General features: G+C 41.8%; 2 pseudogenes; both read right to left on the reverse strand.

The window, feature by feature from the left end:
* Positions 1-21,490, reverse strand: part of LOC143384894 (cytochrome P450 3A25-like) — a 93,438-nt pseudogene that overhangs the window by 51,586 nt on the left and 20,362 nt on the right.
* Positions 6,168-7,095, reverse strand: LOC143384855 (olfactory receptor 2AE1-like; annotated as a pseudogene).

Raw genomic sequence — 21,490 nt, forward strand, 5'->3', positions numbered from 1 at the left:
TTTGTTTGTTTGTTTTTTATAACCTCTATCTCCCTATATAGTTGATCTTTTGCTTCTTGGATTTGTTTATGTAATTCATTGTCGAAGTGATCTTTCATTGTCTGATTTTGCTGTCTAATGTCTTCCTTGAGACTCCACATCATCTGAAGCATGTAAATCCTGAATTCTTTATCTGACATTCCATCTGCTGCTGCTATTAATTATTCTAAAGTTGAGTTGACCTGCATTGCTTGTGGTCCTTTCTTTCCTTCTCTTTTCATACTGCTCGTGTTTCTTTCTGCTTATTGAAACTGTTGTGTTATTGAATTTTCCCCCTATATATTTATATTGCTCTTGTATTGTTGCAAAGTCTCCCTTGCAGAGGTGGGTGGCAGCTGTGCTCCTCCTCCAATTGGGGTTATCAATCTATCTCACCAGCGGGCCTCTGGGCCCCTTCTCCAGGTCGCGTGGTCTGCCTACTTTGCAAGCAATGGCTGGGCCCCTCCTCCAATAGGGATGATCTGTCTACCACACTGGCAGGCCACTGGGCCTGTTCTCCAGGTTGCAGGTCTGCCTACCTTGCAGGCACAGGCTGCAGCTCTGCCCCTCCTCCAATTGGGGTGATCTTTCAACTAGGCTGGCGTGCTGCCGGGCCCCTTCTCCGGGATGCATGGTCTGCCTACCTTGTGGGCAGCAGCTAGGCCCTTCCTCCAATTGGGGTGATGTGTCTACCATGCTGGCAGGCTCCTGGGCCTGTTCTGCCTGTCAGTGGCAGGTCTGCCTACCTTGCAGGTTTGGGCAGCGGCTCTGCTCTGCCCCTCCTCCAATTGGGGCAATGTGTCTACCACGCTGGTGGGCCTCTGGGCCTGTTCCGCCGGTAGGTTGGGGTCCCACCTTGCAGGCTTGGGAGGCGGCTCTGCTCCGCCCCTTCTACAATTGGTGCGATGTGTCTACCATGCCTGCAGGCTGCCTGGCCTGCTCCGCCAGTTGGTCTTAGGTCTGCCCACCTTGCAGGCGCATGTGGCGGCTCTGCTCCGCACCTCCTCCAATTGGGGCAATGTGTCTACCATGCCAGCGGGCTTCTGGGCCTGCTCCGCTGGTCGGTCGCAGGTCTGCCCACCTTGCAGACTTGGGAGGCGGCTCTCTCCGCCCCTCCTCCAATTGGGGCAATGTGTCTACCCCAAACAATATTTCATTTTATTTATATATCACAATTTGGTTATCCATTCCTCATTGATGAACATTTGGGTGATTTCCACCTTTTGGCCATTGTGAATAGTGCTATTATGAATAACTGTGAAACTTGTTGTGAACTCTAGTTTTCAATTACTTCTGGTGTATATTCAGGAGTGAAATTTCTGGTTTATACAATAATTCTGTGTTTCACTTATTAATGAACCACCAAAAATGTTGCCTATAATAGTTGTACCATTTTGCTTTCTCACCAAAAATGTATGAGAGTCCCAATTACTTCACATATTTTCTAAGACTTTATGTTTCCACCTCTAATTTTAGACATTTTAGTGGATGTAAGATGGCATCTCCTGTGGTTTTGATTTGTATCTTCCTATTGGTTACTAGTACTGAGCAATGTTAGTTACTTTTTTATTTGTTCTGTTTTAGTGTACATGACAGGAGAGTATATTTTGACATATTTATACAAAAATAGAGTACATCTTATTCTAATTAGTATCCCAGTCTTGAGGATGGACATGACGTGGAGATTCACTGTGGTGTATTCATCTGTGTACATAGGAAAGTTAAGACAGATCCACTCTTTTAAAGAAATATCTATTCATGGGCTGGGATTGTGGCTCAGTGGTATAGCACTTTCCTGGCATGTGTGAGGCACTGGGTTCAATTCTCAGCACCATATATAAGCAAATAAATAAAGTTCCATCCATAAGTAATAAAAATATTATTTTTAAAAAATATCTATCCACATCTTTTGCTTATGTATACCCAAAGCATTTGTCTTTTCATTTTGAGGCTTAAGAATCTTTATATAGTCTTCACAGAGATCCTTATTAGATTATGATTTACAACACGCTTGTCCTATTCTATAGATGTCTTTTCACTTTCTTGATATTTTCCTTTGAAGCACAAAGTTTTTAGTTTTTTTTGCAAAGTATTCCTTTCATGGAAGCTACTATATCCCTCAACTATTCAAATGAATGAACTAGATTTCAAAATCTTAAATGTATTAATCTCAAAGCTGTAAAGTTCATAAAAGAAAAGCAATTGACAGAAAATGCATATAATATGATGCTATTTATAAAAATGTTAAAAACTCAACATGTCACAGAAACTTACATTTGAATGATGTGTGATTTATGTGTTTTCCTTTTATTGTTTGTGCTTTAATTATCAAATCTCAGACTCCATTGAGGCCATATGGATTTACAGAATTGTTGTAATTTCCTGTCAATAATTGCATAGCTTTAACTCTTATACTTAGTTATTTCAACCATTTTGAGTTAAATTCTACATACAGGGTCAGGTAAGGACAAAACTTTATTGTTTTGAATGTAGCTATTCATTTTTCAGTTTCATTTTTTGAAGATTGTCTGCCCCATTCAGTGGCAATGGCACCTTTCTCAAAATTCCACAGGTCATAGTCAGGTTGGTTTCTTTATGAACTCCAAATCATATCCCATTTATCTACATGTTACCCATCTGCCAGGACCAATAATTCTGTGTTTCACTTAATATAGAACCACCAAAACTCTTTTCTATAATAGTTCTACCATTTTGCTTTATCACTAAAAGTATATTTTTGCTTTATGTTAAGTTTTGAAATCAAGAAATGTGTATCCTACACTTTAATCTTGATTTTCAAGATCATTATGGCTATTTGGGGGCCCTTTAAATTCAATTTAAATTTTAAATCAATTTGTCAATTTCTACAAAGAAGTCAGCTAAAATTCTCTTACAAAGGTCACTCAAACCTGTAAATTGATTTTAAGAGTACTGTCATTTTGCTGATATTAAGATTTCTGATCCATGAACCTGGCATGTTTTTGGATAGTCATGTAGATCCTATTTAATTTATTTCAACAGTGTTTTATAGTTATTATTGTACGTGTTTTTCTCTTTTTTTGGTTTTTAAAAAATAATTTTATAATAGATGGACACAATATATTTTATTTTTATGTAGTGCTGAGGATCAAACCCAGTACTTCACATGTGCTAGGCTAGCACTCTACTAACTGAGCTACAGGCACAGACCTAATTTGCACTTTTGTAAATTTGATTCCTAAGTATTTGTTCTTTTCAATGACATCATAAATTAAAATATTTTCTTCATTTCTAAATTTCCCTTTTGGAGTGTTTATCACAGTGATAGAAACACAATTTCTTTTTGTATACTGATCTTGTATCCTTCAGTTCTCATTCTCAGACAAAATTGAGAATCACTGATATCAATCATTTCTTAACATTATGAAGGATTTATACAGTTCAGGGTAATCCTGATTGACTCCCAGGAGTCCTGTTACAGAAAAACTACTTTTTTTACATTTCAGTAATAACTCTTTCTGACTCTTATTTCCCCCCTTCTTCTCATCCTTCAAATTCTAGTTCAATATACAAACTCTTTCAAGGAGCCCACCCCATCTAATGCAAGACTCATTCACTTCTCCATTTTGTTATTGGTTACTGCAAAGTGTTTTCATCATCTAAGTTAATATTTTGTTATTAAAGCATCCCATTTGTAGGACTAAATTTAAACGAGTATGACTCTGGTTTAAATTTAGTTTTCTAAATGTGGTGCTGAGACTTGAATCCAGTGCCTATAACAGGCTATGCAAGCACTCTTCCACTGAGCCACAACCACAGCCCCTGGAGGCCCATTTTTTCTATATCTTATTACATCATCCCATTTAACCACATCACCTTATTTATGCCTTTCATAAACTCTTAGTGGTGACTTGTAAGGGGACCTCACCCATGGTAAGCACTCAAAAATATTTAAAAAGTGATTTGAATTAGAATTAGATTTCATGGCTGTCATTTTTTTTGCTCTTTTTAATTTTATAATTTTACAAATGATATTTCTCTCCCTCTTTCTGTGTGTGTGTGTTTGGGTGTGTGTGTGTGTGAATATGCACACACCTGTTTCTCAGAATGCAGAACATATTTGCAAGGTATTTGAAATTTAAAAATAGTAATTTGTTGTTACATTTATGGAACAATGTGAAATCTCTTCTCTGAAAAATGTAAAGTTGTCACTGAGTCATAAAAAGCAAGGTCTTATATGGCTTTTTTCTAGGATTTATTAATTTAATATGCAAATCCTCCCCCATCTGTTAGTTTTCCATTTCAGAAACGGGAGGAGAGATATGGTTATCATTTTCTTTGAGGATTCAGAGCAGCCATGTATCTATGCTTTACATATGTACATATAGGGAACTTAGATCTGATAGAAAATAAGTCTCTAGTACACCTGGGATAGGGTAGGTACTTTCTGCAAGCTCCTAGTCTTTCCCAGAAGGAATTTCTCAATCTCCATGACAATTGTTTTCCCTTCCCTCTCCTGGGATCAGAATATTACTCTGTTGGAAGTACCGCTGACAGTAAAGGAATTCCTGGTCAGAATGGGGCCTAAGTGCTCCTCAAAACTCTGTAGGACTCAAAAGTTCCCCATTTGCACTTCTCTTGGAAGTAAAGACAAAGAGGAGCCTTGGAAGGGGAAGGCATAAAATTTCCCTGAAGGTCTTGTCCATCTTTAAACTGCATGGGTTCAATCAAGAGGCATGACTGGACTCTTTTAGAAGGGAAGGACTACTCATATACTACAAATTATAAAACCTACTCAGGATTTCCTGTGTAACCCATGCATGAAGGAACCTGAGCAAACATCCATGAAGTTCACTTTATTTAGCTTTACAGAGAGTTTGACTCTGGTTTTATTTTTTTAAATTCATCCATTTTACTTAAACTTTTTTCTTTGTGTTACAAGGGAACTCAGGGCCTCACAGTTGCTACGCAAGTGCTCAACCACTGAGCCTCATCCCCAGCTCTCTTGATAAAATTTAAATTTAAAAAAACACAAGCCAACATGATTTTATCCCAGGCATGGTAGTGAATAGATGCTCATGAAATATTTTCTTGAATGAACAGATGTATGTATGCTTTAACTATCCAATCTTGACAAAGCTTATAAAACAAATGGAAGGAATCCCAGCCATACAAGGTTAAAAGTAGTTTTCATATGTTTATACAGCTTTATTTTCTGAAATTTACCTTTTCTAATTCCTTCTGGTTTGGGCGCTTCATTTACTACTTTTACGTATGCTAGTTTAATGTTTTCAGATTCCTCTGAAATTCAGCAGGGAATCATTACTTCAGCCAGAAAACCCAATGTTCTAAAGATTGTGTCAAGAGAAAAGCCTGTAAAGTAGAAACTGAATCTCCCTAAAGATTTATGCTCTGTTCTTAAAGAAAGATGTATGTCAGAACAAAAGACATCTTGATTGGCTCTGTGAATAAAAAAATTGAATTGAAGATAGATTGATGCTGCTCTTGAGTTACTTGTGACGCTGGACCTTCTCTAGGCTTGATAAGTGTCTCTACACAGTACTCTGTGTTGTGTGATGGAAAGGAGGTGACCACCTTATTGCCAAACGTGAAGACTTAGCCTCTCTGGTTCTCTTTGGACTCTCTTCACCGCTCTTCATATCCTCATCTCTTTATTTCTTCTCTTATAATTTCATAAACACTTATTCAAGGAACTATAAAGGTCCTGAGTATAAATTTTGTATCATCTTCCTTTTCCTTCAATATACCCTTTACTTCCCATGATTCTGATATTTAGCAACAAATTCTAATTTTACACTCCATAAATACCCTCTGTGGCATGATTTGCATACGTCTTGTTGACAAATAATAATAGAAAGGTCCTTATATATTTATCTTAATATTTTTAGTGTCACTGACCATTATATGTCTTCTTTTAATGGGATTTCTAAAGATATTTCTCTACTACTCTAAATATTTCTCTACTACTCTAAATGACTGTAGACACATATACTGCTGCTTGATTTCCTGCAACTAAGTTAAAATAGTGAAGTTATATGTAAACTACTTTATTCTTGGAGGAGTCAGAGAATATCAGGTATCTGGATTCTTGAAAGTTCTTAGAGATTTAACCAGAATAACATCTACATTTGGGACAAACACAGGTATAGTCATTGGGAGATAAAATCTCTCCTCAACACTCACCTCAGAGCCTTACGTACATCCTTATTTCAGAGAGGATAAATCAGAGGATTCAGAGTGGAAGTAATGATGCTTTAGAACACAGAACCAACTTTGTTTTGCAGTAGAGTGCACTGGGACCTGGGCCTCATGTATGAGAAGATGCAGGAACCAAACCAGAGAGAGACCACAATGAGGTGGGAGCTGCAAGTGGCAAAGGCATTTCTCCTACTCCCAGTTGAATGCATCTCAATGACACTGTGCAGGATGAAGATATAGGATGTAAAAACCAGGATGATGGGGAGGAGAAAAAGCACAATTGTGCTGATGTACACTGTGGACTCATAGACGGTGATGTCAACACATTCCAACTTCACAAACGCTGGATACTCACAGTAGAAGTGGTGTATATTCTGAGTCTCACAGAAAGGAAAGTGCATCAAGATGACTGTGTGAATTAGGGAATTCAGAGATGCCCCCAACCATGACATGAGGGCCATCATCAGTCCCACCTTCCTGTTCATGAACACAGTGTAATGCAGGGGATGACAGATGGCAACATATCTGTCATAGGACATGAGAGCTAGCAGAAGACACTCAACGACACCCAGAGAGAAATAGAGGAAGTGTTGGTGGCACAGCCCACAAAGGAGATGGACTTGCTGCTAGACAAGTAGTTGGCAGTTATCTTGGGGATGGTTGTACAGATGTGAATCAGGTCCATGAGGGAGAGCTGGCTGATCAGGAAGTAATGGGGATGTGAAGACCACAATCCACACAGATGAGGAGGATGGTGAGAGTGTTGCCACTCAGTGCAACCACCATGGTCAGGCAAAAAAGCAAAAGGTGGGTCAGAGAGTCATCAAAGAGCCTTTCAAGGATGCAGTCTGCCAAAGACGTCTGATTCCTCAGCCACATGGTCCCTTCTCAGTCCCTGGAGAAACAGGGAGTGGAGAAAAAGTGTTATGCCAGAAATATGGGATCCTGTGTACATGGTGATAAGCACTTTGATTCAATAAAACATTTGTGTAGAGATTTTTCTCTATTTGTAATTATCTAGCAGGTCACACTGATAAGGGCTCAGATCCTTCAGAGATGAAGGTTTGGGTCACCCACCTGACTAGGAACAATGACCAGCGGTGAACCAAGGCAGTATGGACTGCGGAGTGAAATAGGATAGTTATAAACACCAGTAATGACCATGTGGACAACCCTCAGGAACACAAACTGTCATACTTTGTGCATTTCTTCGTAATTCTGATAAGAATTTGTATTTATATTACACACATTAAGCATTTATTTCATTGTCATCCTCTTATCAAACATGAGTTGTGATTAATACCTAAAATCATATCTCAGTATTTAAGTAACTGAATATAAAGGAAGGAGTATGAATCAGTAGAAACAGAATAAATTTCACACAAAATACAAAAAAAAAGTATTTTTTCCCTTAATGAGAAAAGGGTTGTATATTTTATATACTCTTCTTGGGAAAAGTTGATGACGTCATAGGTTATCCATAAAATAGTCTTATCAGATTAGGTAGAAGAATATTTTATGTTGCCTTTATTAGATTATCGAGCAAAATTTTTGAAAAAATGCATGAGTGCTCTGTTGACACAAAACAAAGCAATCATACCTGTGTCCTGGGTAGATTTGTGAGTCAACAGATTATATAAAATGCTGACAAAACTAGGTTTTTCACATTGATTCAGCCACACTTGCCAATCTGCCCTCTCTCCAGTTCTCCCAAAAAACACTTGTCAGAATGAGGAGTTGATCTCCATGGGGAAATTAGACTCAAAAAAGTCACAAACTAAGTAGAGCCTTCTATCGCTTCTTATGGCTTACCTCCTAAATATCTTCCTATACTTTCACAGATTCTGAATCACTGATGTACATTACCAGGAAAGAACCACCACCAATGAAGGAAAGTGATCATGACAATTATAAAAGTAAATACCAGTAATTAAAAATAATTATGTGAGTATAAAAAATAAACTTCAAAAATAAAAGCAAAAAATTCAGAACTTAACGCATTCTGATCAAATTTCAACTCTACCAGTAACACACGAGTTCACATTTATTTTTCTTCTGTCCTAGGGTAGCTCTAGGATTATATTGACAGTCGTGTCACACTGTTACTTCCTGCTCAGCTTCTGTGGACTAAGAGAACAATTTCAACCCTGGTTCCCCTGATTACTCCTGTTGGGAGTAGCCTTGGCTCCAAAGACTAACTTCCCCATCCTCCGAGAAGTGCCGTCCAATGGTGAGCCCTGCTGCTCACATGATTCTTACCCACCTGTCAGACTAGCCCTGCTGGCTCACATGATTCTTACCCACCTGTCAGACTAGCCCTGCTGGCTCACATGGTCCTTACCCACCAATCAGAATAGCCCTGCTGGATCACATGAATCTTTCCCACCAATCAGAAAGCACCCCATGCCAACTGTCAAATCATTAAACTGTTAAACTCTCATAACTGTCAAACCACCCCCAATTCTATAAATATACAGAGCTGTTCCTCAATAAACGGGCATTTTCTCCAATGATGTGCCTTTTTTGTTCTTTCATTGGTGCCAAAACCTGGGAGGGTGAATGCCTCGCTGCTTGAGGGCCCCCTCTCTCAAGGCTTGCCATCCTTGTCCACTCTTTTTGAGCACTGCTACTATTCACACAACACCGGATCTTCAGTAGGTGAGTTCCCCCATCAGGTATCCAACTTCAGATGGGCTATACACAGGGGCTTTGACCGTGATCGTCCAACAAACCTCTGATGCCCAATATGGAGGAGAAAATGCACCCCACTACAACCCTCATGGTCATTGTGGACTCTCTGGAACCTGGTTCATGAGCAGGAGGTCCAGAGGGGTGGAAGAACAGGCACTCCTCTCTCTCTCTCTCTCTCTCTCTCTCTCTCTCTCTCTCTCTGTCTCTCTCTCTCAACCACCCTTGTCCCCCTCCTTGCCTATGGGGGCCTATTCTTCCCTCCCTGCAGACTCCCCCTTATTAAATTCTGCACACAAGATTGGTCTTACTATCAATTAGACAATCAAAGTCAATGGCACCCAGGAGGATCCCTAGATCCCCCAATTCTCAGAGATCTGTTTAACTTCTGTGAGCACTCAAAAATGTGGAAGGAGATCCCTTATGTTGAGGCTTTTTCTCTTCTTCATTGTCAACCTGACCTATTCAGAAGATGAACCCCCTCCCTTCTGACCTCCCCGGTTGGCTCCATCCAGCCACTCAGGTGCTCCCCCTGACTCAGCTGACATGTTTATTCCCCCCAAACTAGGTTCCACTCACTAGTCCCACAAACCATGGCCCCCTTAAGAGAAGTTGCTGGACCTGAAGTCATTATCTGGGTACATGTCCGTTTCTCTATGAATGACTTCATGCAACTCAAGCGAAGGTTGGGCTCATTCACCACAGAAGAGAGTTTCAATAGGTTCTCCAGGCTTATAGCCTCACTTATATGTTATTGGCTAATACTTTCCTTCTTGAGGAACATACCAGAGTATAGGAACTTGCCAGAGCCCATACAGATGAAACTTACTGAGTTAATCCCAATCACCCATTGGGGCCATTTGTTGCCCCAGATAATACACAAGCTGGCATACAGAGTAGGGACAGATTCTCTGCATGTATTATTGTTGGGTTCAAAAAAGCGGCATGTAAGGCTGTCAATTTCCAAAAATTACAAGAGACCCCTTTGAAATTTCTGAATTGGCTTACAAAAGCCCTTCAGCAGTAACCTAGATCCTGAAACCCCAGATGGCTATCATGTCCTTATGACATATTTCCTCTTGCAGAGCTACCCCGACATATGGGCCAAACTAAAAATGCTTGAACAAGGCCCTGCCACACCCCAGACTGAGAAATTTCAGATACTCGCCCAGGCCCTGCAGGGTGCTTCCTTGGGTCGCTGCCCATCACCGAAATCCCCCCTGGGTACCTGCTTCAAGTGTGGCAAGGAGGGACATTGGGCCAGGACATGCCCCGCACCATGAACTCCATGTACTCCTTGCACTAAATGTCAACAAGAAGGTCTTTGGGGCTCTGACTGTCCTAGATCCCATAGGAGGTCTATGGCCAGGTTACCCTCTGACCTTCTGGGCATGGCAATGGAAGATTGATGGAGCCATGGGTCCTTGTCCCCGGCCATAATGATTAATAGACAGGAACACAGGGTGCAGATTCAGGTGGATATGTGCAAGGTTGACTTTCTTCTTGACACCAGGGCTACCTTCAGTCCTGACAGAATTCTGGGGGCAAACCATCCACCTCTCCTATTGTCAGGGTAGGAGGAAATACCATCTATCAAAAAAAGACTCCCCTATTACTCTGTTCCATAGGCAACTTCCCATTCTCTGAGACATCCCTAGTTATGCCCCAATGACCAGTTCTTTTGCTCGGCCTAGATATTCCCTCTAAATTCAATACAACAATCAACATCTGGGCTCCTGGCATCACTCAGGCCCCAGAATCAGCCTGTTCATCTTTTCTGGCTCTTTTGGCAGAAAAATGGCCATTCTGCTCCACTTGTGAGGCTGATATGAAACACCATACTAAAAAGGACCCCTTACCTATGAACTTGGTTGACCCGATTGTATGGGATACCCACACCCCCACCAACATTTTCTGCCCACCAGTAAAGATCCTAACACCTTCCCCAATCAGGCTCAATACCCCTTGTCCACAAAAGCTCTTCTGGGCCTACAACCTATTACTCAGGACCTTCTGAGAAAAGGGGTACCTCCTTCATGCTCATTCCCCTTACAATACTCCCATACTAGTAGTAGAAAAGCCCAATGGAACCTATCACATAGTTCAGGACCTACAACTCATCAACACCTCCATTAGGCCCATATATCCCTTGGTTCCCAGCACATACATCCTGCTGTCTCAGATCCCCCACACTGCCACCCACTTCTTTGTCATAGATTTAAAGGATGCTTTCTTCTCCATTCCCCTTGCCCCCGAATCACAAGATCTTTTTGCCTTTACCTGGACAGATCCCACCACCATCACCTTCAGTGCCCTGAATCCACCCTCTTGAAATTGTTCGGCAAATCTCTTTGCCCACCTACAGGGAGGAAAGCACTCTACCACAGCCTGTAAGGCTACGATGGCCCACAGGGACTCTTGGGCAGATTCTAAAGTCCCAGTCCTCTCACCTTTAAGACTCAGCCGCTAGAGAGACGCTTACCCTCCCCTTCTCTTGCCTTGCCTCTTCCCTCTTTCCAGGCCTAAGAGTATCTGGCCTCTTCAGGAGGGGTCCCAAAAAGTCTTGGTCAAGTTCTCCCATGGCTCTTGCTCTGTCCAGGATGAGAGCTTAGACTGTCAGGATTTGGTGATGACCAATCTCTGCAGCTCGAATCTGCCAGTTAGGCACTTCTGATTTTTTGGCTCTAGTGGGGACACCACTTTTGCATATAAATCAGTTTCCTCCTTCTCTGCGTCCTCTTCCCTCCTCCTTACATGGGTAATGTGTCCTCTCTTCCCACTGACTCTCCACTACAATGCTTCTTAGATCAAATATATCACCCCGGCCTGGCCCACTTATCCCTTAGGCAACCAAAGCAGATGGCCCCTTTTTGGGTCCCTGGATCCCTCCATTCTAAGGGATCTCTACAATTACTGTGAGCGTTAAAAAAAAAAAAAATGGGTAATGGGTAGAGATCGCTTATGTTCAGGCTTTCTTCTTGCTCTGATCCAATCCCCACTCTGCACCACTTGCAAACCTCTACAAATTCTTTTAGCCAGTGCAAAGGGTACTCAACAGATGTCTCCTATTTTCTTGGCCTTAAAGGGATATTGGGCCTCTCCACAAAATTCTCAAATATCATGTAAAGAGGTCACATATCTCTCAAGGGGAAAAAGCCATTACAGTAGACAGAAAACAGTTTATTGTGTCTATACCTACACCAAAGTCCAAAGATGACATACTCTCTTTCTTGAGTTTGGCTGGGTATTTCAGGGGCTGGATTCCTATCCCTCCATTCTAAGAGATCTCTACAATTAATTTCTCCCTCCTCGCCAGGCTGCTATATAATCTGGCCAAGGGACCCCAAGATGAACCCCTACCCTCAGCAGTAGGGAAGCCCTTTACAATCCTTAAAATGGCACTCCTCCGGGCACCCACCCTGCATCTCCCTGACCTCTCCCGACCCTTCACCCTCTATCTATGTGAGAAACAAGGACAAAGTCTGGGCGTTCTGGTTTAGGGATATGGCCCCACATTTGCAACAGTGGCCTACTTATCTGACCCCACCATCAGGGGCTGGCTCCCATGCCTCAGAGCACTAGCAGCAGCCCATGACCTCCAGAAGGAAGCACACAAGCTTACCTTTGGGTCCCTAATAACCATCTCATCTTCTCACCATCTAAAGGATTTCCTCACCTTCAAGGGGCTACAGTCACTTCCTCCTTCCAGGGTTCTCTCTCCTTGTAAATCCCTCTGTCTCTTTTCAGTCCTGCTCTCCATTAAACCCTGCCTCTCTTCTCCCATCGTCTCCCTCACAAGATACTGTCCACAAATGCCTGGAGATATTAGAGACAATTTTACTCTCCCCTACCACCATTTCTGAGGGACCCCTGCCCTCTTATACAAGAAGGGGTTAAAGTGTGTGGGGGGTAAGCTCTCTTTTCCCTCTCATCCATCATAGAGGCAAAACCTCTCCCACCCAATACCACCAACCAACAAGCTGGATTCATAGCTGCCACAAGGGCATACGAGCTAGTGGAGGGAAAAACCCTGTCTCTAAAGGGGGCTACTGACCACCAGAGAGATGGCAGTCATTAATTCCACACTTATTTCTGGCCTACTAATACATTGCAAGGCCCATCAAACTGACTCCTCTTTTACTACTATGGGGAATTCCAAGGCCCATCAAGTGGCTCGATCAGCCACCCTATAGAGCTTTACCTCCTCTTCTCTACTCTTCGTTACCACCAGGGATTGGCCCAAAGATCCCCAAAAACTCTTCCAGTTTCTTCACTCTCTATTCCATTCTAGTCCACAGAGTCTCACTACTTTCCTTAACTCCTTTTTCACCCTTTCCCCATGCGATAAGACCCTCCTACAACAGATCACTTCCACTTGTCAGATCGGCCAGAGAACCAATACCAATACTCCATTAAAACCTAAATCTTTCCCTTCTCATCAGGCCTGCAGTCATATCCCAGCTGCAGACTGGCAGATTGATTTCACCAACATGCCTGAGTAAAAAAAAATAAAATATCTTCTTGAATTGGTAGATTCTTTTTCGGGATGTGTTGAAGCCTTTCCCACTTCTAACAAAAGGGCCTCTAAGGTAGTTGATCTGTTGCTTACTCACATAATCCCCTGTTTCAGGATGCCCACTTCTATCCAATCAGACAATGGCCCCAAATTCACCTCTCAGATAATTCAGGAACTGGATCATGCACTATCACTCCCTTGGCATTTCATTGCCCTTACCGTCCCCAGGCTTCTGGAAAGGTTGAAGGGACTAATAGGTCCCTTAAAGAGACCCTCACCAAGCTCACCATGGAATTAAGCCTGGACTGGGTAAAAGTTCTCCCCTTGGCTTTATTGCGCATTACAGCCTGGCTAACGAAGCCTTCTAATCTCTCACCTTTCGAAGTCATGTATGTTCATCCCCTTGTTCCTCTCGGATTGCCTACAGAACCCCTACCCATCTCTGAAACCTATACCTTGCCCCTCCTCTTCCATCTATGCTCTGAACTCTGGCGCTATCAAGGCTGGATCCTTACTGACCCCAGTCTCTTTCAAAACCCTACCTCCTTAACACCTGGTCAACTTGTTTACTATTTCCCACCAGGGGAAAAGCCCCTCTAAAGCCAAAATTGTGGAGTCCTGCTCAGGTGATTATGTGCACTCTTTTGGTGGCCAAACTCAAGCTGCTTAATAACAAACTTACCCCATGGATTAACATTTACAGGCTTAAGCCCAGTGCTCCTACACCTTCATCAGAAGAGCCAATGATCATCACCTGTCATTAAGTACTCTTGTCATCCCTCCCCACAAGTTGCCCTCAAGCTCCGCCTCTCCCGTGTCTCCATTCTTAGCCCAATACCTAATGCTCCTCCTCATTTCTGGCCCCTCTTGGGTCCTCTCTTCACTCTATGTGTGGAGATTCAAAGCAAGTGACCCTAAGGGCCCCCTCCAGCCAGACCCCCTTCTTCTCCTTACAGACCCCCTACTTGCTTGGATCTGGCAGGTAGTGGGGCAGTTGTGTGTTGTCCTTCTGACAAACCACTTCCGTGTTTGAAGCATGGTGACCCCTGAATAAGGGTGAACTACCTTTATCATAAGAGAGCACTTTACCAGTTGCCTTCTGTGCCTAAGGAGGAACATGAGTGTTTTGTTTACCCTCTCAATTTCGTAAGAATTTCAAGTATCAGTATTTAAGGTTGAGGTGTTTCACATAAAGTCTGGAGAGATCTGACTGCTCTCAAAGGGAAACCTGGTAATAATGGGCCACCATCCTCCCTTGGCCACCTTCGTTCAGAGCATGGGAGAAACTGTCTTCTTTATTACAAAGCCCATGCTTTCTTGGTGTGACTAGGGAAAGCTGGGGACAGTGATAAGTGAGAGAAGCAAGATGGTTTGTAAAACTGGGATATTTTGAGAAAGGTAAAGAGAGAAGCAAGCTGGTTTTAGAGACATCCAGGTAGGAGACAGTTTAAATAGAGAGCAGAAGGAGCTAGCTCAAATGCTCAAGCCCCCACTCAAAGGTGAACACTTAACACCTTTGTGCCAAAAAGGCAGCTTGCAGACCCAGAGACCCCATTAGATTTGGGCCATAAAAATTCCCTGTGCCTGTTCCTTCTCTTTATCATAAAGTTCATTCAGACTCAGGTGGGTAAAAAATTTCTAATCAAGCTTTTAACCAGCTTCTCCTCAGAAATTACCAACTCCTAGATACTGATGATACCTACAGTCAAGACCTATGCTGGATGGACTGACATCATCATGGATCTGTTGTGCAAGGAACCTTCGTTGATCTGGTTCTTTTTTTTTTATTGGTTGTTCAAAACATTACAAAGCTCATGATAAATCATCTTTCATACATTTGACTCAATTGGATTATGAACTCCCATTTTTACCCCAAATACATATTGCAGAATCACATCGGTTACACACTCTCCTTTTTACATAATGGCATATTAGTGACTGTTGTATTCTACTCTCTTTCCTATCCCCTACTATCCCCCCTCCCCTCCCCTCCCATCTTCCCTCTCTACCTCTTGTGCTGTTGTTCAATTCTCTCCCTTGTTTCCCCCCCCCTTTCCCCTCACAACCTCTTCTATGTATTTTGTGTAACATTGAGGGTCTCCTACCATTTCCATATGTTTTCCCTTCTCTCTCCCTCTCTCTCCCCCCAATCGTCTTTGTTTAATGTTAATCTTTTCCTCACGCTCTTCCTCCCTGTTCTGTTCTTAGTTTCTCCCTTTATATCAAAGAAGACATTTGGCATTTGTTTTTTAAGAATTGGCTAGCTTCGCTTAGCATAATCTGCTCTAATGCCATCCATTTCCCTGCAAATTCTATGATTTTATCATTTTTTAGTGCTGTGTAGTACTCCATTGTGTATAGATGCCACATTTTTTTTTTATCCATTCATCTATTGAAGGGCATCTAGGCTGGTTCCACAGTCTAGCTATTGTGAATTGTGCCGCTATGATCATTGATGTGGCAGTATCCCTATAGTATGCTCTTTTAAGATCCTCGGGGAATAGTCCGAGGAGGGCTATAGCTGGGTCAAATGGTGGATCCATTCCCAGCTTTCCCAGGAATCTCCATACTGCTTTCCATATTGGCCTCACCAATTTGCAGTCCCACCAGCAGTGTACAAGTGTACCCTTTTCCCCACATCCTCGCCAACACTTATTGTTGTTTGACTTCATAATGGCTGCCACTCTTACTGGAGTGAGATGGTACCTTAGGGTGGTTTTAATTTGCATTTCTCTGACTGCTAGAGATGGTGAGCATTTTTTCATGTACTTGTTGATTGATTGTATGTCCTCCTCCGTGAATTGCCTGTTCAGGTCCTTGGCCCATTTGTTGATTGGGTTATTTGTTATCTTATTGTTTAATTTTTTGAGTTCTTTGTATATTCAGGATATTAGGGCTCTATCTGAAGTGTGAGGGGTAAAAATTTGTTCCCAGGATGTAGGCTCTCTATTTACCTCTCTTATTGTTTCTCTTGATGAGAAAAAAACTTTTTAATTTAAGTAAGTCCCATTTATTTATTTTTGTTATTAACTCTTGGGCTATGGGCGTCCTATTAAGGATTTTGGAGCCCGACCCCACAGTATGTAGATCGTAGCCAACTTTTTCTTCTATCATACGCAGTGTCTCTGATTTGATATCTAGCTCCTTGATCCATTTTGAGTTAACTTTTGTGCATGGCGAGAGAAAGGGATTCAGTTTCATTTTGTTGCATATGGATTTCCAATTTTCCCAGCACCATTTGTTCAAGATGCTGTCCTTCCTCCATTGCATGCTTTTAGCCCCTTTATCAAATATAAGATAGTTGTAATTTTGTGGATTAGTCTCTGTGTCCTCTATTCTGTACCATTGATCCACCTGCCTGTTTTGGTACCAGTACCACGCTGTTTTTGTTACTATTGCTCTATAGTACAGTTTGAACTCTGGTATCGCTATATCTCCCGATTCACACTTCCTGCTTAGAATTGCTTTTGCTATTCTGGGTCTTTTGTTTTTCCATATGAATTTCATGATTGCTTTATCTATTTCTACAAGAAATGTCGTTGGGATTTTAATTGGCATTGCATTAAACCTGTAAAGAACTTTGGGTAATATCGCCATTTTGATGATGTTAGTTCTGCCTATCCATGAACAGGGTACATTTTTCCATCTTCTAAGATCTTCTTCTATTTCTCTCTTTAGGGTTCTGTAGTTTTCATTGTATAGATCTTTCACCTCTTTTGTTAGGTTGATTCACAAGTATTTTATTTTCTTTGAGGATATTGTGAATGGAGTGGTTTTCCTCATTTCCATTTCAGAAGTTTTGTTGCTGATATACAGGAATGCCTTTGATTTATGCGTGTTGATTTTATATCCTGCCACTTTGCTGAATTCATTTATTAACTCTAGCAGTTTCTTTGTAGACCCTTTTGGGTCTGTTAAGTATATTATCATGTCATCTGCAAATAGCGATAATTTAATTTCTTCTTTTCCTATTTTTATGCCTTTAATTTCTTTTGTCTGTCTAATTGCTCTGGCTAGTATTTCAAGAACTGAATTGAATAGAAGTGGTGATAGAGGGCATCCCTGTCTTGTTCCAGATTTTAGAGGGAATGCCTTTAGTTTTTCTCCATTTAGGATGATGCTAGCCTGGGGTTTAGCATATATAGCTTTTACAATGTTGAGGTAAGTTCCTGTTATCCCTAGTTTTTCTAGTGTTTTGATCATAAAGAGATGCTGTACTTTGTCAAATGCTTTTTCTGCATCTATTGAGATGATCATATGGTTCTTGTCTTTAAGTTTGTTGATGTGGTGAATAGTATTTATTGATTTTCGTATGTTGAACCAGCCTTGCATCCCAGGGATGAATCCTACTTGATCATGGTGCACAAGTTTTTTGATATGCTTTTGTATTCGGTTTGCCAGAATTTTATTGAGAATTTTTGCATCCAAGTTTATTAGAGATATTGGTCTGTAGTTTTCTTTCTTTGAAGTGTCTTTGTCTGGTTTTGGGATAAGGGTGATGTTGGCCTCATAGAATGAATTTGGAAGAGCTCCTTCTTTTTCTATTTCTTGAAATAGCTTGAAAAGTATTGGTATTAATTCTTCTTTGAAGGTTTTGCAAAACTCTGCTGTATACCCATCAGGTCCAGGGCTTTTTTTGGTTGGTTGTCTTTTGATGGCTTCTTCAATTTCTTCCTTTGTTATTGGTCTGTTTAAATTGTGTGTATCCTCCTGACTCAATCTGGGCAGATCGTATGACTTAAGAAATTTATCGATATCTTCACTATCTTCTATTTTATTATAGTTTTTCAAAATAATTTCTAATTATCTTTTGTATTTCTGTAGTGTCTGTTGTGATATTGCCTTTTTCATCCCGTATGTTGGTAATTTGAGTTCTCTCTCTTCTTCTCTTCGTTAGCATGGCTAAGGGCCTGTCGATTTTATTTATTTTTTCAAAGAACCAACTTTTAGTTTTTTCAATTTTTTCAATGTTTTTTTTGTTTCAATTTCGTTGATTTCTGCTCTAATTTTAATTATTTCTTGTCTTCTATTACATTTGCTGTTGCTTTGCTCTTCCTTTTCTAGGTTTTTGAGGTGTAGTGTGAGCTCATTTATTTGTTGGTTTTTTCTTTTTTTGAGGAAAGAACTCCAAGAAATGAATTTCCCTCTTAGAAATGCTTTCATTGTGTCCCATAGATTCCGGTATGTTGTGTCTTCATTGTCATTTGTCTCTAAGAATTTTTTTATCTCCTCCTTTATGTCTTCTGTAACCCATTGATCATTCAGTAGCATATTGTTCATTTTCCATGTGATGTAGGATTTTTCCTACATTTTTCCATCACTCAGGGGAAATCTGGTCTAGCAGGAGAAAACAGGGCTAGCAGGAGAAACCAGGGGACTAGAGGCCAGACCCTCACGTCTGGGAGGCTGGAGTCCGCGCCCCCCGCGCGGCTGGGCAGCTAGAGATCGCCCGCTCACTGATGCCTCTCGGCAGGTCAAACTGTACTCTGGGCCTGCCATTTGTTGGGCGTGGAGGGTGGGTATTGAGAGCCCCAGCACTATTGTTTTGATTTTTTCCACTTGCCCCTCCCCCTGCACTGGCAGTACAGGTTTCCTTTTCCCCGCTGATGGGAGGGGGAGTTGAAGGTCGGGTGTCTCTAGTTTTCCCCGCGTCTTTATGTAGGCTTGCTCTGATAATCCCTCCCCTGGAGAGCCTAGGAGAGATTTTATGCGAATTCCCCACTGTATGGGAGATGGGCTGAGTAACACGCCCCTGTTTTATTGTTGCAATCGGTTGGAGAGTGGTGGTGGTTATTTTGGCTCTCCAAGATGGTGGCCTCAGATTTCCTTGGTGGAGTTTCCGTTGTGGGGGATAGAACTGTGCCGCTTCCTTACCTGTCTGAAATCCTGAACTCAGCCCAGGGCTCCGTGAGTGCTCAGATGGCAGGATTCCTCAGAATCTGCAGCAACGTTTCTCCCTGCTTGCGTGCTGGTCTCTTCTCGGTGGCTCCCCGCCGTCTGTAGCCGCTAGGCGGGCCGCGCGGATCAGTCAGCCCAGATCTCCGGTTGCCAATCTGGTTCTTGAAGTTATACAGGTCCTCTCTGTCCTCCTGTGGGGGCTCGTTACTACCCTCCTCTCTGATTCTCCCACACCGCCCCATCTGAGCAGGAAGCAGCTAGAATGAGTTGACACCCATTCTCATTTAATAACAAAGAGAAGGGAATCACCCTGGCTGATTGGGAGTTGGGAGTCACCCTAGCTACAAAGACTAACTTCCCCATTCCCCAAGAAGAGCCGTCCAATGATGAGCCCTGCTGGCTCACATGATCCTTACCCACAAATCAGACTAGCCCTTTTGGCTCACATGATCCTTACCAAACAATCAGACTACCCCTGCCGACTCACATGATCTTTACCCACCAATCAGAAAGCACCCCATGCCAACTGTAAAACTATTAAACTGTTAAACTGTCATAAATGTCAAACTACCACTGGATCTATAAATATGCAGAGCTGTTCCTCATTAAATGGGCATTTTCTCCTATGAGCCTTGTTCATTCTTTCAACTCCAACCTAGCCAACATGATCTGCACACATCTTTTCTACCTAATTATCCACACACATCTCTTTCTCTTTCTTCATTAGTTTCTGACTTTCTCTATGAACCTCCTTGGTATAAGTTTCCCATGGTCTGTCTCTATTCTCTCTTCCTTCCTTAGGCAACCCATTCTTACTTGTACCCCTTAAGTTATGTCTTTCTTTATCTTCTCAGGAAGCATGCTCATGTGCTGATGAAAAGTCACCATTGATTGCCCTAGTTTCTAATAAAGGCTTCTGAACACCTCAAGCCCCAACATTATCTTACCTGCAATTTTCTCTGCAGAGATTTGTGCACAGAAGTAAAATGGAGAGAGAAGAACATCCTTCCAGCTGCACATTGGCTATTGGTCTTCCACACAAGCACTTTCTGAAATACTCCTCAGACTCCTCCTCTAACCCTGGAAGCTGCATCTTCTAGCAGAATACCAGAGAGAATATTTGTCCAGCTCAGTCATCATGGTGTGCACTAATTATCCTAGTGATGGAGATAACACAAACAATAGGACATGGTATTCTAGGACCCTCTCTAAATCTGTCTGTGTTTATTATTTTGAGCCCTGTCAAACAGATTAAGTAAAAATGAACACATATGGCCCCTTCTAGTTGGGACCTGGTGTGGTACATATGTTTCCTCTTGACTCTGAACTTACATTTGATCTTACTTACATTACCACATCAAGAACCTGGGAAATAGAAATGGCCATTTATGTTACCTGAGTAAGATACTAAACATAATGTTAGCTTAATCCTCAATGCTCCCAGAGTTCAATAAATATCCACTTTGCAGTCTCTGTGGTTTTGGATCACTATAGCACCCTTGTCATAGATTTACCCTCATTCCCTAGTAGTAACATACAAGTATGTATGTGTTATGTAGTTACTAAGCTCCTTCCATTCCTCAGAGATGTTTCCTCAACAGTAATCAAAGGGGTCAGAAGAGGCCAGACTGTCCTGATCTGAGCCAGACATGAGGGAAGAGGAACATGCTCCATTAGGATGAAACATCCTCCAGGTCCTCAGGACCTCTGATGTCAGCAGAGGTGAATAGAGATCTGAAGACCTGATGGCATCAGGGATTCCCACTCAGAAGACACACCGGATGTCTTCTTGGAACCATTACCCAAGATACCAATTAGTCTGTGCTGTGTGCACTGAAGTGAGTATCCCATGGTGCTGTATTTGAAGTTTGTTAGCAGGGGAGGGGGGACTGGGTAATTTGTGGGACCTGGGACCTGCTTCTGAAGATAGAGGAAACATATTATCACTTGCTTAAAAACCTACAGACTAATACTTTTATCTGGTAACTTCCTTTATGACAGAATATAGTTTTAATTAAGGAAGACTTGGCATTTATATGATTTATTCATTGTTTCAGAAACATTTTATGAGCACCTGCTGTGTCCCAAGAACTGTACTGATTATTTTGTGAGTAACAAGCATGAGAGGTGTTTTCCTCCTTAGAAGTTACAGACACAACTATATCAACTTTG

Source organism: Callospermophilus lateralis, chromosome 19, assembly GCF_048772815.1.
Source record: "Callospermophilus lateralis isolate mCalLat2 chromosome 19, mCalLat2.hap1, whole genome shotgun sequence".
Lineage (NCBI taxonomy): Eukaryota > Metazoa > Chordata > Mammalia > Rodentia > Sciuridae > Callospermophilus > Callospermophilus lateralis.